Source organism: Dasypus novemcinctus, chromosome 15, assembly GCF_030445035.2.
Source record: "Dasypus novemcinctus isolate mDasNov1 chromosome 15, mDasNov1.1.hap2, whole genome shotgun sequence".
Classification (NCBI taxonomy): domain Eukaryota; kingdom Metazoa; phylum Chordata; class Mammalia; order Cingulata; family Dasypodidae; genus Dasypus; species Dasypus novemcinctus.
In genome coordinates, this window is record NC_080687.1 from 8,795,516 (window position 1) to 8,814,394 (window position 18,879).

The following is an 18,879-nucleotide window of genomic DNA, read 5'->3' on the forward strand; positions in this document are numbered from 1 at the left end:
GCACAATTTTCTGGGATCCACAAAAGACAAACCAGGATGCAAGCTTTCTGTCCCTCCTCCCTGGAGAGATAGAGGCTCAGGTCCCATTCCACAGCCATCGTCAGCCTGCCTTGCCAGGGAATCCAGGGTCTCCAGTGCCAGAACTCCCCAGGATACCTGTCGTACCTGCCAGCCCCTGAACCCCATTCTCCACAGACTTTACCAGTGCATGCAAGGCTGTGGGATCTAAAAAAACAAGACCATCAGCAGAACACGCTGCTTAGACGTGAGTGCTTTGGGAAGCGAACTTGGCTCAGCAGATAGGGCATCCGCCTACCACATGGGAGGTCCATGGTTCAAACCCAGGGCCTCCTTGACCCGTGTGGAGCTGGCCCATGCACAGTGCTGATGTGCACAAGGAGTGCCGTGCCACGCAGGGGTGTCCCCCACGTAGGGGAGCCCCACACGCAAGGAGTGCGCCCTGTAAGGAGAGCCACCCAGTGCGAAAGAAAGTGCAGGCTGACTGGGAGTGGTGCCGCCCACAAGGAGAACTGACGCAGCAAGATGACACAACATAAAGAGACATAGATTACCCATGCCGCGGACAAGAATACAAGTGGACACAGAAGAACACATAGCAAATGGACACAGAGAGCAGACAATGGTGGGAGGTAGGGGAGGGGAGAGAAATTAATAAAAAATAAATCTTTAAAGAAAAAAAGGAAGCGAGTGGCTGATGAGACCTGAGAAGCTGGGTCCATGGGGGAAAGCAGCACAGGGAATGAAGTCGCCCTTCAGCCCAGCACTCGCCAGGAAGGCAGTGTGGAGGAGGGGATCAAAACAGGAAGTGGGGCCTCAGCCGGACCAGGCCCCTCTCCAGCATTTGCCTTGGAGAAGTTCCGAAATGGCAGAGCCAGGAGTCGTGAGAGGAGCTCTTGCTGTCAACCCTTCTGAGGTCTTCTGTGTGCCAGGCACCGTTAGCTCCCAACAGTCCTAGGAGGTAGGGACTCCTGGTCCATCTATGTCACAGATGGAGAGTCTGAGCTCCCCAAGTTAAGTGGCACGTCCAGAGCACGTGGCTGCTGAGCAGTGGAGCCGGAATCCGGATGCGTGCGCTGAATCACCCTCTCCAGCTAACTTCTCTCAGCTCCATTGCTCATCTGCACAGTGGAATAAAAGCTGCTGCATCCCGAGGGGGACTAGCCCTGACCACTTCACGTCCGATCTGGGCCAGAGAATCGGTGTTCAGTAAACGTCAGTTTTCTTTTGCACAACTGGGTCCTACAGAAATGGCTAAAAAGGAGCCAAAGACTGTATGCCTGAGGATGTCACCCGGAGGAGGCCGCGCTGTCGAGCAGTCGGGAAGCTCTTCGCAGGTGATGGCAGAACAGTATCCAGCTGCTGACGTCTTTATGCAGACCGTATAAAACAGAAAGTGTCCGTAAGATCAGGTCAGCTTGACAAACCCACATCCGAAATCATGTGTGCACCTTGATTGCAACTATAGAAAGTAAAGTGCAGGCAAGGATTTGGAAGCAAAGTATAAAAATTAAAAGCTGCTAGACTTGGGTTATTTAATTTGTCATACATTGCCCTCCAGTTTAAAACACATATACACACCCAAATAAAAGCAACTAACTAACTAAATAAATAAATAACTAAAGCCATGCCCAGTGCCGCAAGTAGCAGCTGCTGTCTGTAAGATCAGGGGAAAATAACTTTTCCTGTGTCTTGAATGTGAAAAAGACACCAGTCCTTTCAACCCCCCTCAGCCTATGCGGAGAGTGGACCTATCAGTAACCGCATTTGTGTCGTCGTTGTTATCCTAAGGACAAAAAGGGTTTCAGCAGGTATACCACATGATACAGCTTTGTGGCCTGATGATTAGAAGTTGACTTTACCACTGAGGTTTGGGAAGCTTCATTGAAAGACCTTTTCCTTCGCTCAGCTGGGATTTCATAACATGCAAATTTTCTTTGACTAGAAAAGGGTGGTGCTGTAGTACTTAACCTCCAAGGAGATTAGTTCATAAAATATTGATTTTTTTTTCTGCACATAAAGGAGATCGTTCATGAATAGAAAATGTAAGCATAAGCAAAAAAATCCTTTAGTTCTCTCAGCTCATAAACACAAAGAGCAATGAATCCTGCACATACCCAGAGGAATGTCTTCTATTCCTGCTGGGAAGTAGGGAGCGCTAGGAAATCATTCTGCTGCAAGAACAGTTGTGCCAAGGGAGACTAGCCTGACCGGTACAGCCTTTTTCTGTAATAACTTTGTTCTGTGTTCTAGACCTTCCTTTTATTTATTTATTTATTTTGGACTCCCCAAGAAATAACTGGGCCTTCTCCCCAGGTCTGAGCCCTCTTCTTGAGCTGTTTGCAGGCCGATACTGCGCCCCGGCTGCTGCTGTCCGGCGGAGCCAGCAGCAGTGCATGCTGCGTGGCGTGGTCGTGCGGTGCAATGCCCTGACAGCCTTCCTGCACCAAACTGGCTTCCCTGTAACCACCATCAGGTTGACCTAATCCTGCAGGTGGGCTGCTGTCCTGGGGCGGAATAGCCTCGTGTGCTCTAAGGACAGTGGTCCCAGAATCGCCAGGCAGGGTGGCATGTGAGCTCGTTCTGCCGCCGACTGAGCTATCTCGAGCAAGTCAGTGGAGCAGTCCTAGCCGTGGACGGGGAACGTTGATAGATGCTGTACGGACCAAACGAGAAAATGCCAATGAGAGTGCTTCAACGCAAGCACAGTGCCACAGTGAGTCACCACTCCACACCCACTAGGGTAGCTCTCATCAATCAAAAAGGCAAATAACAACTATGGTCGGTGAGGATGTGGAGAAATCGGGACCCTCAGACACTGCTGGGGGGAAAGCAAAATGGTGCACCCATTTTGGGAAATAGTATGACCATTTCTCAAAGAGTTAAACGTGGAGTTACCTTACAACTCAGCAGTTCCGCTCCTAGGCATATAGCCAAGAGACATCCACGCAAAAACTGGAACACAAATGTTCATAGCGTTATTCATAATAGCCCCAAAGTGGAAACAGCACAAATGTCCATCATCTGAAGAATGACCAAACAAGATATGGCCTGTCCATACAATGGAATACCATTCAGCCGTCAAAAGGAATGAAGTCCTGACCCATTAAAACATGGACGCACCTGGAACATTTTGTGCAGTGAAAGGACCACATGCTGTGATTGCATTTATAGGAAATGTCCAGGTTGGGCAAATCCATAGAGACAAAAAGCAGGTTGGTGGTTGTCAGGGACTGGGAGTTGCGGGGGGAAGGATGGGGAGTGATGCCTAGTGGGTACAGGGATTCTTTGGGAGATGATGAAATTGTTCTAAAATTGATTGTGTTCTAAAATGTGCTGATTAGTATACTCTGCGAATATATTTAAAAAGCCCTGAATTGCACACTCTATTTAAATAGGTGGATTGTATCATAAGTGAATTTTATCTCAATAAATTGCTTATGGAAAATATCAGGTACAAAGCAAAGGCCATTAATAATAATTCCAGGCTTTCAGCTAATGACGAAGAGTTGCTGAACTCCAGCAATGATCAATCCAGGATCTGATTAACTTCCTTCCGGCATCTGTGAAGTCAGGAAGCATCTGCTGATTGCAGGTGTCTCACTGACTCTGCCAGCCAGGCCACAGTTGTCCTTGCCTGCAAGTCCACGGGCACCCAAAGCACCAGCGACAGAATTTGCAAAATGGGAGTCAGAAGCTTGGAATAAAATCCCAGAGGGAAGTGTGACACATTCTTTTAATTGGGTACAGGGGTGGAGCCAATGAGAAATCAGATACGCTTGGCAATATTCTTGAAGCAGGAATCAAAAGAGTCCCCCTGTAGCCATGTGATATTATTGTTGAATTCCAAAAAGAAATGTTGGACTATGTTTGTAAACTGATCTTTTCCTCTGGGCATATTAGATTATATTGGATTCATAGGTTTATGTAATTATGTAAACCTCTTGTGCCAGTAGAGCATTGAATCCTCACCTTTGGTGGGTGGGGACTCACAGATAAAAGGCATGGCACAGGACAGAGTTGAGGGCTTTTGATGTTGGCGTATGATGCTGAAGCCTTAAGCTGGAGCCCCAGGAAGACAGGAACCCTGAACCCAGAGACAAGCAAGACCCTAAAAGAGAGGAACCCAGGAAGCCTGAACCCTCGCAGCCATCGGCAGCCATCTTGCCCCAGCACGTGAAAATAGACTTTGGTGAGGGAAGTGACTTACGCTTTATGGCCTGGTATCTGTAAGCTCCTACCCCAAATAAATACCCTTTATAAAAGCCAGCCGATTTCTGGTATTTTGCAGCAGCACCCTTTGGCTGACTAACACAGTCCCAAAGAGCCCAGCTCCAGGAGTGCTTGGTGCCTGTGGAGCTTTGGAGCTGTGTGTACCCGGAAAGCACTTTCTGAGCTCTCGGCCGCCCGGCGGGTGTGAGCCCGTTGCAGGTGGGGCCTTTTGATGAGGCTCCTGGGGCTGAGGTGAGACCCACTTCATTCAGGATGGGTCTAATCATATTACCAGAGTCCCTTGTAAGGAGATGAAATCCAGTCCAAGGCAGAGAAAGATTTGTAAACGGAAATGAATACAGAGAAAGGGGATAAAGCCACAGAAGCAAGAAGCTGAAAGAGTAGGGAGAGAGCAGCAGGCGCAGCCGTGTGGCCTGTGCGCTCGCCACGTGGCAGGGGAGCCCAGGATCGCCGGCAGCCGTTCTTTGGGAGAAAGCTTTGCCTTGATGGTGCCTTGATTTGGACATTTTCTCGACCTCAAACTGTAAGCTGATACATTCCCATTGTTTAAGCCAACCCATTTCATGGTATTTGCTTTAAGCAGCCTGAGAAACGAAAACAGTACCTTTTATTCTTTCAAGAAATGCCACATCACTGATGTCCTGGATGGCCAAGTGATGACACTGAGTGAAAAAACACGGACATGGATTCTGAGTCAAAAAACGTGATTTTGAAGGCTGGGTCTTGAAAAATGTGAAGGTAATTTGGGAAAACTGTAAATCAATTTATTTTGTCTGTTTTCCTTTTTAGGGATGCAGAAGAGCAGTAAAATATTCTAAAAATCTATCTTTAAAAGGTATTTCATGGGAGCAGTAAGAGCTCAAGTGGTTGAGCACCTGCTTCCCACGTACAAGATCTCGGGTTCATTCCCCAGTACCTTCTAAAACCAAATAAATGAAAAAACCAACCGTCATTGTGGAGTGGGTGTGACTCTGGCTGAGCACCTGCTTCCCATGTACAAGGTCCTAGGTTCAATCCTTGGTACCTCCTAAAAGAAAAAAGAAAAAGTGGTATTTCAAAAGATGTAAAATCAAAATTGTAAGTGAAAGAAAATCACCTCACTGTTTAGCTTGTGGCATGTTTTCTTTCTTAGTACAGCATAATATAATGGTGTACTTAGAATCAGTGGTCTGGTGTTTGATAACATTTGGTGCTTTTTTTGTTAAAGATAGTCTGTGAAGATGGCAGGAACTGTTCTCCAAGTTGAACGTGACATCTTGACCGGTTTCATTAAAAAAATACTGTAGGGAAGCGGACTTGGCCCAGCGGTTAGGGCATCCGCCTACTACGTGGGAGGTCCACGGTTCAAACCCCGGGCCTCCTTGACCCGTGTGGAGCTGGCCCATGCACAGTGCTGATGCGCGCAAGGAGTGCCGTGCCACGCAGGGGTGTCCCCGTATAGGGGAGCCCCACACACAAGGAGTGCGCCCTGTAAGGAGAGCTGCCCAGCATGAGGGAGGGTGCAGCCTGCCCAGAAATGGCGCCGCACACACGGAGAGCTGACACAGCAAGATGACCCAACAACAGAAGTGGACAAAGAAGAAGACACAACAAATAGACACAGAGAACAGACAACCCGGGCGGGAGGGGCGGGGAGAGAAATAAATAAATTAAATAAATAAATCTTTTTAAAAAATACTGTAGTATAACTCTCCCTACTCAAACATTAAAATTACTTGACACCTGTTCTAGGACTTTCATGGAAATGTTTGTTATTAGGAAGGGTCAGTGCAATTTATTAACCCTTGCCCTGGGGAGGCACTGTTCCCCGAGCTCTTCATTCATTTTCTCATTGATGCTGAACAACTCTAAGCAGAAGGCATGATTTCCTATCTTATAGAAGAGGAAACTAAGGTTAGGAAACGTTAAGTTGCTCTCCCTCAGTCCTTTGGTAAGCAAATGATAAAGCACAGACTTGACACCACAGGGCTCCCAAATACCATGCTTTTTTTTTTAGGAGGTACTGGGGATTGAACCTGGGACTGCCTTGTGGGAGGCAGGGGCCCAACCGCTGAGCTACGTTCGCTCCCAAGACGATGCACTTGACCCCTCTTCTGCCAGAACACCTCTCTGGTCGGTTCTAAATTAAGTCTTAAAGTCACAGACACTTAACAAATGCAAAGGGAAACAAGAAAAGGAAGAAGGATGTAGAGGTTCTCTGGGCATCCTTGGATTACACTCCGGGTCAGCTCGGCCTGCGTGGTCCTGGTTACTGGCTGGAGAGGGGAGCAAGGAGGAGCGAGACCGCAGCGCCACCCTCCAGCTTTCCCTGAGTGCTGCTGCTGAGCTGCAAACCGCGTGGAGCTTCTGCCTCCACCCTGCCTCTCCCAGCACTCCGCTTTTGCTTTTCTGTGCTGAAATGCCCACAGAGAGAACTAGAAAGGGTTCGAGGAGCAGAAACAGCGATCACAGCCTCCCTTAAAATCCCAAGGCACAGAACCTGAGAGCTGGAAAAGAGCTCAAAGCCTGGCGCCATTGACATCACTCACGAAGATTCCCTCCAACTTTTTGAATGAGAATCTCAAGGGAATTGGTACCAGAGCACGAAGCTCGGCAGTTCTCACACGAGGCCGCCTGGACCAGCAGTGGCAGCAGCATTACCGGGGAGCTTGTGAGAAATGCAGATTCTCAGGCCCCTCCGGCACCCTGGAGTGGGGCCAGCAGTCTGGGCTTTACCAAGCCTTCCAGCAGGTTCCAGTGACTGCTGATCTAGACAAGACTTTAGCTAGGGCCCTAAGGTGACTTCTCCTTCTGAGAAGTTCATTTCGGCTCTCTTTCAAATTCAGTAGAAAATCTTCGTTTTGGGGAGTGGATGTGGCTTAAGCAGCGGAGTGCCTGCTTCCCACGTGGGAGGTCCCAGGTTCGGTTCCCAGTGCATCCTAAGGAAAACGGAAACAAACAACAAGCAAAAACAAGCGGAAAAAACAATTTAGGGGCGCTGATGTGGCTCAGTGGTTGAGTGCTGGCTTCCCACATACGAGGTCCAGGGGTCAATCCCTGGTCCTGCTACCTCAAAAAAAAAAAAAAATCCCTTTTCCTGTTGCAGACATGGAATTTCTCTTAACATCTGCACTATTTAAAAGCACAGGAAACCTAATCTAAAGCTATTTCTATTCCCCTGCTGTCCTCCTTGGGCCTTAACCGATTCAGCAGTTAGCACTGACTAAAAACATCTTTCCTTGAAAAGCTTGTCAATAGTCTCTGTTCTCTGTGTTAGATCGTAAAAGGATTAGATGACAGAATTCCCCTCTGCTCCACTTTTCTTTGGAAAGGATTCCCTTCAGTAATGCACAAACAACTATATGGTATTGCAGAAACCATGTCAGAAAATTCCTTGGGACATTCATTTTTCTGTAGAGGTCTTTTGTTAAAATAGAGTTATTAAACATCACTTTTCCAATTTATTGAATCTGGAAACAGTTTGATGAACAGTTGCTGTAGCCAATGGGGAGAGAGGGAAGATACTTTTCTGGCTCTCGAATATCTTTAATCAATTCCATTCCTAAAACATTTGTTTCACTGCTATTATTTTTATTTGATTCTTGGTCTGGGTAAATAAGGAATTTGTTTAGGTTGTCATTTCCCACTGGTGTGCCTGCAAGATGTCAAAAGTTATTTCTCAAAGAAAAAGTCCTGTGGTAAAATACATCTGGGAAATACTGTGTTAAAAAAAAAATTTAAATCGGTGGATTCACTTCTTGACTTCTTAGCATTTTTAATATGATAATATGTACTGTGACTCCCTAAGGGGTGTAGTTCACAGCATTTGCCAGATTTTTGTAATAAAAATTTTTGGAAACAAACCAACAAAGCATAGTTTCTAAGGACCTTCTGCATTGACATGGAAATAGTTATGTTATACAGCATCCTTCTTTGTAATGGTAATTTATGCAAAGAATATTTACCTGTAAACTCTTGATGATAAGTTTCATTTGTAAAATATCTTACTGGCTGGTTCTTGGTGTCCTGAAACTAAAATAGCCCCACGGTATAGGAAATGTATGCCTTGTTGTATTCCTGCTTTAAATAATTCCTTTCGTGTTTTATAAGTACATCGCTTCTGGAATAATGTATTTTGAGCAATTTAATAAATATACAATGAGCACGGCAGATATTGTTCAAACTAAAATCTTTGTTAATTTTTTTTTAGGATAGAAAAATCCTGTTGACATTATGATTTTACTGGTGATACGAAAAATTTACTTCCGTTATTAATGTATCATTTCAATCGTTAATGCATAACCAGTGAATAGTCCTTGAATGTGATGTGTAAATCGTGTTTTGCTCAGTTAATGAAGGTACTAAAAAAGAAGTACATATTAGTTTTCTATTGCTGCATAACAAAAAATTAATGCAAACAGTGACTTAAAACTCCTCTCCTGTTGCCTGGTCCTCACAGCTCCTCCCCATCTGCAGGCCTGCAGGCGCCTCACATCTCCTGGTGCTCAGACTCGGATTTCCTCCTCTGCCCCCAGCCACAGAGCCCTCTGCTGTGGAAGGGCCCGTGTGGGTGGGCCGGGCCCCCCTGGGTAAACGCTCTCCTTCAGGTCCACTTGTCATGGAACAGAACCTCATCTGGGGTGACACCACCTCGTCGTCCCAGATTCCACCCCCACTCAAAGGGGAGTGCTGAGAACCAGCTCAGCAATAGGTTTGCTGGAAGGGAAGGCGATGCAGAACTTAAGAGAATTAACAGACAAAGAGAAACATGAGAGAGGAACCAAGGATGGAAGCAGGGGGCTCGCAGCTTCTGGAACTGAGAGCCTCCACCCTAGTGTCCGCATCATATCTATTAGGAACTCCAAAGCAGCTGTTCCTCATCAGCACGGCAATGTTTGCAATAACTGGGGACAAGTGCAACAACTAGGGAACAGGTATGCCAGATTCCCACAACGGGGGAGGAATTATACAAAGATGGCGGCCATTTGGGGTCATCTCAGAATTCTGCCTACCACAAAGTGGAAGACACAGCTCAGTTTCTCCACAGTCTAAAAGTAGTGAGGAGCTAGACATCCAGCTGTGGAGCAGAAGGTAAATGTTTCAATGACTTCTCTGACTGCTGCACTGATTCCGAAGAGGACGTCAGTGGAAACCATTGGTCAGGAAGGTCACACTGAGTCCAAACAAAATGGCGCTCGACGCTGCAGGATGCTCTCAGTGGCTAACACACATAGTTACAAACCCCAGGTCCTGGGCTGTGTACATATATTATGTCATCTGATCCTTACAAAACTCCTACTACTGTTATTTCCCCTTTTACAGATGAGGAAAGAGAAGCTTAGAGAGGGGAAGGCGCTGGCAAGTGTCAGAAGCAGGAGCAGTGCCGGGCCAATGGGCTCTTTCTGCTGTTGGGTTTCACCCACACATTAGGGCGCTGCCCTGTGCAAGGCAGGAAGATAAGGTCCAAGTTCTGCCCTCAGGCTTTACAGTAAGCAAGAGGGTCAAGGAAGCAAATCATTGCCTGAGCGTTTGTAAAGTGCAATGATGGGTAGGTATTAAGAACAAGAGCTTCACTGAAAAAAGAAATGACCAACTTTGCATTAGTGGGTCACCAAGGACTTCGCTGAGGAGACACTTGAGCTAGATCTTGAAGAACGAATATTTCTCAAGAATGTGGAGGGCTGGGATGGACAAGAGAAATTCCGCTTATGACCAAAGGCAAGGAAGACGTAAACCACGTGCCTATTTAGGGAAACGCTGGCATGTGCTGGTGGTGCTCTATGTGACTGGGTCTTGTGGAGACTGGGAGAGGTAAGAGGTGGGGACGGCAAAGTAGGAGTCCTGGCATAGCGGGTCCCGTATGCCCTAATGTCCACAGGCAGGGAATCCAGCCGTCTTTATTTGAGTAGGCGAATAACATGGTCAGAGTTGTAGCCCCGGAAGATAACTTTAGCAGTAGGGTGAAGGACCTTTTGAGAAGAACAAGAGTGGAGCAAGGCGTCCAGCTGGAGGACTTCTGTGTCAGTCTAGAGGAGGGCTGTCGAGGGCCTGAGTGAGAAGCCGCAGGGCCAAGTGCGAAGTGACACACCAGAGAGATGGGGTGAAAGGGCCTGGACGAGGCGGTGACCTGGGAGATGCAGGCGGTGAGCAGCAAAGAGGATGCCAGGGTGACTCTGAGTCTGGTTGGGTGATGGGGACATGGACTGGCATAAGGGAGAGGGTAGAGAAAATCCAGGACTGACCAAATTGAGATTGTCTCTGTTCGGCCCAGCTAGAGACATCCAGGAGAAACTTGGATGTCGGAGCTCAGTAGAGAAGTCTGGCCTAGAGAGGCCGATTTGTGGCACCTTCAGGACCATCGGATGAATCCAGTGCCTGCTTCCTGAAGCTCCTAAGACCCTGTGCGAGGCCCAAGGAGAGCAGATCTGAGGGTGGAGACCCTGCCCTCGAGACTGTAAACCCACACGTGCAGCCCCAGAGGTGGCTGCGGTCTGATGGGCTCGTGCGCGGCATGCAACGGGACCCTGGTGTGCAGAGACTTCCTAAAGGCGATCCCAGGGAGACGCAAGAGTGGAAGAGCTCTCCCAGCGAGCGCAGAAATCGTGATAGCCAGGGGTCAGGGTGGCTGGGCAGAAAATGGAATCAGAGGAGGACAGTGTTGTCTTCAATAATATGTGGTTTCTTTAAAAATATATATCAGGGTAATATATATGTAGCTTGAAAATTTTACCCTTTTAATCATGTTTGTCCGGGTACAATGCAGCGGCATTCCTTGCATTTACAGCGTTGTGCTGCCATCTCTGCCATCCATTAAAAACCTTCTCATCACCGCAGAGCAGACACTCCACACCCAGCAAGTAAAAACTCTCCGTTCTCCTCTGGCCCCAGGCCTGGTAACCCACAGCCTGCCTTCTGTTCCTGTAACTTTGTCCATCCTAGGTATTTCGATCGCGTGGAATCATACAGTCTTCGCCCTTGTGTGTCCGGCTTGTTTCACTCACCACAGAAGGTTCATTCATGTTGTAGTGCATATCCAAACTTCCTTTTCACCCCTGAATAATACTCTGTTGTGTGTCCACCACGTATTGTGATTGTGTATCCTTTCGGCTATTGTGAATAACACTGCTGTGAACGTTGGGGGTGAGCTCCGGTTTTCAGTCCCAGGAGTGGGGTTGCTGTGTCATGGGGTGACGTCACTGCCAACGTTCTGAGGAACTGCCAGGCTGTCGCGGCACGTGGCGCAGTGACGCAGTTCTGTCCTGGCGCACTCCGCACGAGGGCGCAGGGGATGCGCCAGGCACAAGCGGAGGGCCCGCCGGGGGGCCTCGCTGGGGCGCACTTCCCTCGGGCTTCCAGGCTCAGAACCTTGGTTGCCTTTATTTGCTCGTTATCGCTATTCCTTTGGGGATGGAGTGGCCCCTTGCCCCCCAGCGGCCTCGCCTTACCCCTGTGCACAGGCCGACAGGCTGCACCGGGCCAGGCGCGATTCCCAGGGACCACCGGGCCGACGGTGCGCTCCGCGGGAGGCCGAGCTGCCTGGGAGGCCGGGGCCACGTGCGGGGCGCCGGCGCCCACCGGCCTCGGGGCCTCGCGGTCCGTGCCTGCCCCAGAGCCCAGGACCCCTCCGTGGGCAGCCCCAGTCCTTGGGTACCCTCTCTGGCCTTTCTCGGCCCCCCTTGCTCTCAGCCGGGTCCCGCGTGGGTGTCTGCTCGTGAAGGTGGCGACTTTCCACGCCCACCCCCGGGCTGTGAGGGGCGCTCTGGGTCAGCCTGTCCCCTGTGGAGCAGGCCGCCGCTGGAGCGACCCTCACAGACGCCTGGCGACACCCGGGGCGCGCAGGCTCACGGGGAAAGCTTGCCCGCAGCCGTCCAGGCTGTAAGGGCGGCCCGTGGTCACCGCCGGCACAGGGAGTCGGGGGCTTTCACAGTCGGGGACCTGAGTTCACGGTCCTGGAAAAGCTGGCCTCGGCGCTGTGGCCTGCGAATGCTGGGCAGCCCGGGCTTGGGGGTGGGTTTGGGCAGAGGCGCAGCACGATAAAGTCAGTCTGAGGGTGACTGGGGCAGAGTAAAGCAGCCAAGGGCCAGGAGCCCCGTTAAGAGGCTGAGGTGGGAAGCAGGTTTGGCTCAACGGATAGGGCGTCCGCCTACCACATGGGAGGTCCAGGGTTCAAGCCCCAGGCCTCCTGGCCCATGTGGAGCTGGCCCATGTGCAGTGCTGATGCGCGCAAGGAGTGCCCTGCCACGCAGGGGTGTCCTCGCATAGGGGAGCCACACGCACAAGGAGTGCACCCCACAAGGAGAGCCACCCAGCGCGAAAGAAATGCAGCCTGCCCAGGAATGGCGCCGCACACACAGAGAGCTGACACAGCAAGATGATGCAACAAAAAGAAACACAGATTCCCAGTGACACTGACAAGAATGCAAGCAGACACAGAAGAACAGACAGTGAATGGACACAGGGAGCAGACAACAGCGGGGAAGGAAGGGGAGAGAAATAAATAAAAAATAAATAAATCTTTAAAAAAAAAAAGAGGCTGAGGGGATGGATTGGCCGGGTGCCCGGGCCAGGGCTGACCTGGTGCGGGTGTGCAGAAGGAAGCGCCTCCTTCAGTGGACTCCGCAGAGGGGGGCGCGGGAGACGCGGTGATTCACTGGCTGGCACCTGCACCCCGGCCCACCAGTGCACCTCAGAGAACTGGGGACCCCTTGAAAACATCCAACCCATAGGCGAAGCCAGGCTCTTCCCGAAATAAACAAATTCCGGAGACTAAGGAAGAGAAGCACAGGAGCCTGGGGGAGGCGAGATGGGACTTGAGTTCTGGCTCGCTGAGCATTTGTTAAGCACTTACTGCATGCCTAGTGTTGTATGGGAATCTGTGGAAGCTACAAAAGATGGGTAACGGCTGCTTTCCCTTGGGGGTGTGAAGCCTTCCTGGGAGGGGGCCTGACTCCTGAGGAGAAACCACAGTAGAAGGACCCCTAACCAAGCTGGCGTTTAGGCCCGAGCTGAGCCAGGGCCCCCTGGAAGCAGCCGCAGAGAGCGCCACGTGGTCAGGAGGACAAAGACAGCCGAGCGCGCAGGACAGGCAAGATGGGGCTGTGCGCACAGGGAGGATTCCAGGGAGATTTGGACTTTCTTCTCTTCTGGCGGGCTCTTCTCTGCAAAACACTTTTCTGGGCATTAATCTCATTTTAGCCCTGACACCTCCAGCAAGGGAGGCAGCTTGGGAATATAAAGGGGGAACGAATTGGAGAGAGCTTTACGACGTAGAAATAGCAAGACTTTGTGACCAGTTAATCCTCACGGGGAGGGGAGTTGAGGCCGCCGCCCCCCACCCCCGTTCTCGCACCACTCTCACCCGCGGTCTGTGGTGAGTCCAGACCGCACCTGGGTGCTCGGGTGCCAGGTAGATCAGGCAGGAGGCAGGAGCTGGTGGCAGGAGAGGGCCTGCTGCGGAGGTGGATTTTGGGGTGGCGGTCTCCCGTGAATGTGGGGTGCCTGGGGGACAGCCAGGGCAAACTGACAGGTGGTTCATTTTACAGAAAGGCCTGGCTCCTTCAGGGAAGAAGTCTGAGGCTTGCAGTCGAGTTGGAAATCAACTAGCCTATGGGTACTGGTTAAAACCATGACTGTGGGCTAGATACCTTGGGGGGGAGGGTCTTAGTTAAGATCCCCCTTTCTTTTTTAAAAGATTTATTTATTTATACACGCCCCCCCCCCCCAGTTGTCTGCTCTCTGTGTCCATTCGCTGTGTGTTCTGTGTCTGCTTGTATTCTCGGTGGCACCAGGAATCTGTGATCTTTTTGTTGCCTCATCTTGCTGCGTCTGCTCTCGTGTGTGCAGCACCACTCCCGGGTGGCGGGGTGCACTCCTTGTGCATGAGGCTCCCCTACGCAGGGCACACCCCTGGTGGCATGGCACTCCTTGCACACGGCAGCACTGCGCGCGGGCCAGCTCACCACACGGGCCAGGAGGCCCTGGGTTTGAACCCTGGACCTCCCATGTGATAGGCAGACGCTCTGTAAGTTGAGCCACATCCATTTCCCTTAAGGGCCTTAACAGTTCTACACGTCAGTTTCTTTCTGTGGGAAATGATGATAATGTCGATATCACAGGACTACCCAGGGTCGAATGAACGTGTGCGGGCTTTGAAAAGAGCAGAACATTATAAATATTGAAAATAGAACTGCTGAAGTTTCATCACGGTGGGGTCAGCATGTGGCTCACCGATGGGCTTAGCAAATCCCCAGAGAAAACCAAATTTTGTACCAGTGTTCCTCCATCATCCCATTCTCACTGCACCGCCAGGCCAGGGTGAGAGTTTAAAACGAGCAGGTCCTCATGCCCTGGCTTTGAGCAGAAAGTGAGACTATTAGAATAAGTCATAAACAGATTCCAGATATGAAAGGAAAAGTCAACCAAGATCAAAGAGGGCGGGAAGATGAGGCAAGGCAGGATGGCTGGGCTGTTCCTGAGCTCGACGTCTGAAAGCAAAACCCGGAAGTGATTAAGACGTCAGACATATTTAAAAATACTCTGACCATTGAGAAGTGAAGGGTAGGGGAAATTCGGAGAAATCTGAGAGAGAAAAAAATCAAGTTGTTGTCAGGAAACCCCCAGCTTGTCAATACGAAAGACAAGGGGGAGCCCAGGATGCCTTTAGAAAATTCTCAAAGCCGAATCGGAGGGGTCTAAGTTTAGGCGCGCTCTTTTTGATCGAGGGCAAGGATGAGCAGGGGACAAAGGGGCTCCTTGAAAGGCCTGCTCTTTTGTCCTTTTCATATCCACAAGGCCAGTTTAAAAATAACTCCCTGAGATTCATCTTTATTTTTTGGACAAAGGGCTAGAAACCGGCGGCATCTGTCAGGGAACGCGGCATGGTCAGTCTGTACGTTTTTACCTGTGTGCGTCTGCAGCCCCTAACATATGCAGCGGTGGAAGGCTCCTCCCCTGGGTTTCCTGACTTGTTAATTGACTTGAGCTCCAAGGTGTGTCTCCTGTGCAAGGAGCCATTCCATTTCAGAAGTTCAACAGCGGGAGGGAGATTGGGGATGGTTTCCTGAAATTTCAATTCCTGAGACCTCAGAAATTCCAACTGCCTTGCCTGGTCTTCCTCGGACCACAGGAAAGTGGCATCAGTTGATTTGTTTTTCTGCAGTGACAGAAACTAAAAGAATCAGATTCTTGACTCCCTCATTCAGCCATTCATCAAACATTTCCAGAGGCCCCAAGGTGCCCAGGCATTGTGCAAATGGCCTGGGGCATGTGGCCGGGAGGTCGGGTCCTTGCTCCCTGTGCGTCCCCTGGGACACGTGTGCGGCCCCTGCCCGGCCACCCAGGGCCACGGCGAGGGGACGCTCCACACAGGCCGGGACACGGGGCCGTTGGGATCCAGGGGCCTGCAGCTGGAGAGGTTTGGATTCTCCCCGGAAGGTGATGGGAAGCGCTGCGGACAGGCAGGCAGGACAGCGCTCTGCTCGCTTGGCCTTGGGGGAAATACTTCTGGAAAGGCTCAGGCACTCTGAGAGCAGCCGTGGCTTTGTTCACCTTTGCATCCACCTTGTTATCCTACACCTTTCCTAAGCACCCCGAGTGTCGGGCACCCTGCACCCCGGGGAAGGCTCACCTCTGTCCTTTCAGAGACGTGGGGAAGCCCCCCGGGGTCAGCTCACTCACCACGGAGGTGGAGGAGCGTGCCAACCCGGGCGGGCGGGAGGAGTCACATCCCAGGGGTTCCCCGGGGAAGGTGAGGCTTTGGAGAACAGGGACACGAATTACCTGGGCAAAGGCAAGCTGGAGGCGCCCATCGGAGAGGAGAGCGCAGAGTCCACAGGGAGAGGGAGCGCAGAGGCGGGGGTGCCCGGCGTGGACGGGGGCACTGGGTGGGCGCGGAGCAAGTGCCAGGTGACAGCCCTTAGAGCAAGCCCCCAGGAAGGCGGGGAGGGGTGCAGGGTGGAGGAGGGCAGCCCGGGGACCCCTCTGCTGATGGACTGGAGGGGAAGAAGAGAGGACGGGCATGACCGCAGGTGCGTTTAAGGAGGGAGCAGGTGAGAGCCGCGGGCTCCGTAAGTGTTTGCTAAGTCGGTCAATTAACTCTATATCCTTGGCCCGACACTTGGGGGCTTCAGGAACGCGGCTTCCCTTTCTATCCTCCGCTGCTGAGCTCCTCTTTCCTTCCTCTCCCTCAAAGCTGTCCCCAGCTCAGAAGCCAGTTCAGAGTGTGCCCCCTCCACGAAGTGGCCGGTAGACAACTCCAGCCCTCCCTCACCCTCCATGCAAAGGCCCACGACCGCCCTGGGACGCTGCCCCCCCCATGTGCCCCCCTGGGACGTGCCCCCCCCCCCCCCCCCCCCCCCCCGCCAGGGCTGCGGACCCCCTCCCAGCCCCCCGGCCAGCTTTGCTCCACTCCCTCCTAATCTCCTCCCCATTCAAATGGGTTTAGCCCTCGATCAGCTGGTTTGGCCCTCTAGGGAGACTTTATTTCTCAACGCTGTTTCCTCCAGCCCTGCAGCCCCTCCCTGAGAGGAGGGGGGCGGTGGTGAGATAAAAAGAGCAGGCCACAACTTTGTATGCTGGTCCTGGCCGAGGTAATCGTAATCGCAGATGAAATGACCGCTTCAAGATAACCCAGTGCCTTAAGGCAAGGGAGTGCAGACGAAAACGAGGTGCGTCACGGTGTGTAATTGTTGAAGTTGGACGTGAGTAGGTGGGGTCTTGTGTTCTACGGCTCTCTCTACTTTTGTTTATGTTGGAAAATGTCCATCATAAGAAGTTTAAAAGTAAAAGTTGGTATTCGAAAATGCTCTGGGTTTACAATAATGCTTCATTTTGGCCAGATAATGTGAATAAGCATAGGTTATTTAAAAAAAAAAAAAAAAGCACTGTCTCGGAGCACTCCTGGTCTGCGTCTGCTTCTCCAGTCCCCGCCAGTGTTCTCTGGTGTTTCTCTGCCTGGTTTGAGTCTGAGCACCATCCCTCTCCCCTGGGAGCTCCCTTACCTCCTCCAGGCCTGGGTTCCACCGGGTGACCCGTGTCCTTCCTGGGGTTACACCCGTCTAGGGCTCCCCTGGCCCGAACCCTCCTCTCCATTCCAGCAGCGACTCTACAGGACCGGCAGTTGCTGGTCGTTCCCCTTGTTTTTAAATTATCCCCTTGGGCATCTCTGAGGTAAATCACTCTCCTTTGTCCAGTGTTTTCCTAGGCCTCTGATGTTGTAGGAGGCGGCACTCAGAACTTCTGGAGCACGGCAGAGATGTGTGACGGTATTAAGCAGGTAAAATAAATTTCCCATGTAAAAACATGATCTTGGAAATTGGAGACCACGGTGTGACTAAGAAACTTCAAAGCAAGTAGCTTTGAGAGTCAGAAGAAGAGAGGCCATCCAGCAAACGGTGCAGCCACTGGGCCGCAGGCCGGGGGTCGTTCACCATCGCCCCCGCCGCCCTGTCCCCAGGCCTGCCATGCCACCGCCTGCCACGGCGAGCCTACCTCCCACGCCACTCCGCCTGCCGTGCCACTCCACCTCCTGCGCCACTCCACCTGCCATGGCGAGCCCACCTCTCACGCCACTCCACCTCCCGCACCACTCCCCCTGCCACGGCAAGCCCACCTCCCACGCCACGCCACCTGCCGCGCCACTCCACCTGCCACACCGCTCCACTTGCCACACCGCTCCACCTGCCACACCACGCCACCTGCCACGCCACGCCACCTGCCGCGCCACGCCACCTGCCACGCCACGCCACCTGCCACAGCGAACCCACCTCCCATGCCACTCTACCTGCCACACCACTCCATCTGCCACGCCACTCCACCTCCCATGCCACTCCACCTGCCATGGCGAGCCCGCCACTGTCAAACCCGCAATGGCTCCCACCACACCCAGAGGCCATAAAGGGCACCACGGTCATTGTCAGGAGTGGGTCAGGGTTGCCTTCCCCTCGGAAGCCTTCCTCCCGTCGCCTGCGTGACGCTGAGCCCCAGCTTGCTCCCACGGCCTGTGTGCAGGACCTCCACTGCTGTTCTCCCTGCTTCCCCGCCCTTGGGCTCAGGCGCCTGCTGGCCTTCGCAGTCCCTGTGCTTCAAGTGGGATCCCCGAAGGTGCAGAACGGTGACTGCCCCAAGGAAGGCAGCTGAGTGAACAAACCCTCGAATGTGACTTTCCTCGTAGAGGAGCATTCTACTGAAAAGTGCAGGTCCGCAGTTCATAATAGCAGCTCACTTTCCTCGTGCGCATTCTCCGCGCTCTGTGCTGAAGGCTCCCCCTGCGGCACCTCCTTTACCTTGAGCCTCTGCTGCTCCCTCTTCCCCAACCCCCACAGCCAGATCCGCTAGGAGTGTGGACTCTGAGGCCAGACGGCCTGGGGCTCAACCAGGCTCTTTTTAGCTGGTCAGTTTATTGGACGAGTTACCTAACCACTTGGGTTTCCGCCTCTGCCTCTGTTGAATGGGATAATAGCGTTTACTAGGTCACGGCATTGTATTAAATTAAAGCTGAACTCCTTGTGAAGCTTTTAGGACAGCTGCTAGCAAAGAGTGAAGGCTATTTAATGGTCAGTTCTTATTCTTATTTCAGGGTACTCAAAACTTCTAGTTTGTGCATGTGTGTTTGAAAATATTTTTCTGTACTTTTTTTCCAGTTGATTTTTG

The 18,879-nt window shown here is 51.6% G+C and overlaps 2 long non-coding RNA genes across 3 annotated transcripts in view; one reads left to right on the top strand and one right to left on the bottom strand.

Moving 5' to 3' along the window:
* The window catches only part of LOC111760642 (uncharacterized), a 149,086-nt gene that overhangs the window by 107,667 nt on the left and 22,540 nt on the right, over window positions 1-18,879 (top strand). The gene's annotated exons all lie outside the window — the stretch shown is intronic.
* On the bottom strand, window positions 4,707-12,894 carry LOC111760644 (uncharacterized). The gene is made up of 3 exons (XR_009180823.1): window positions 12,805-12,894; window positions 5,199-5,278; window positions 4,707-4,913 (listed from the first exon to the last, which is right to left on the bottom strand). It is a non-coding gene; the product is annotated as an uncharacterized lncRNA (long non-coding RNA).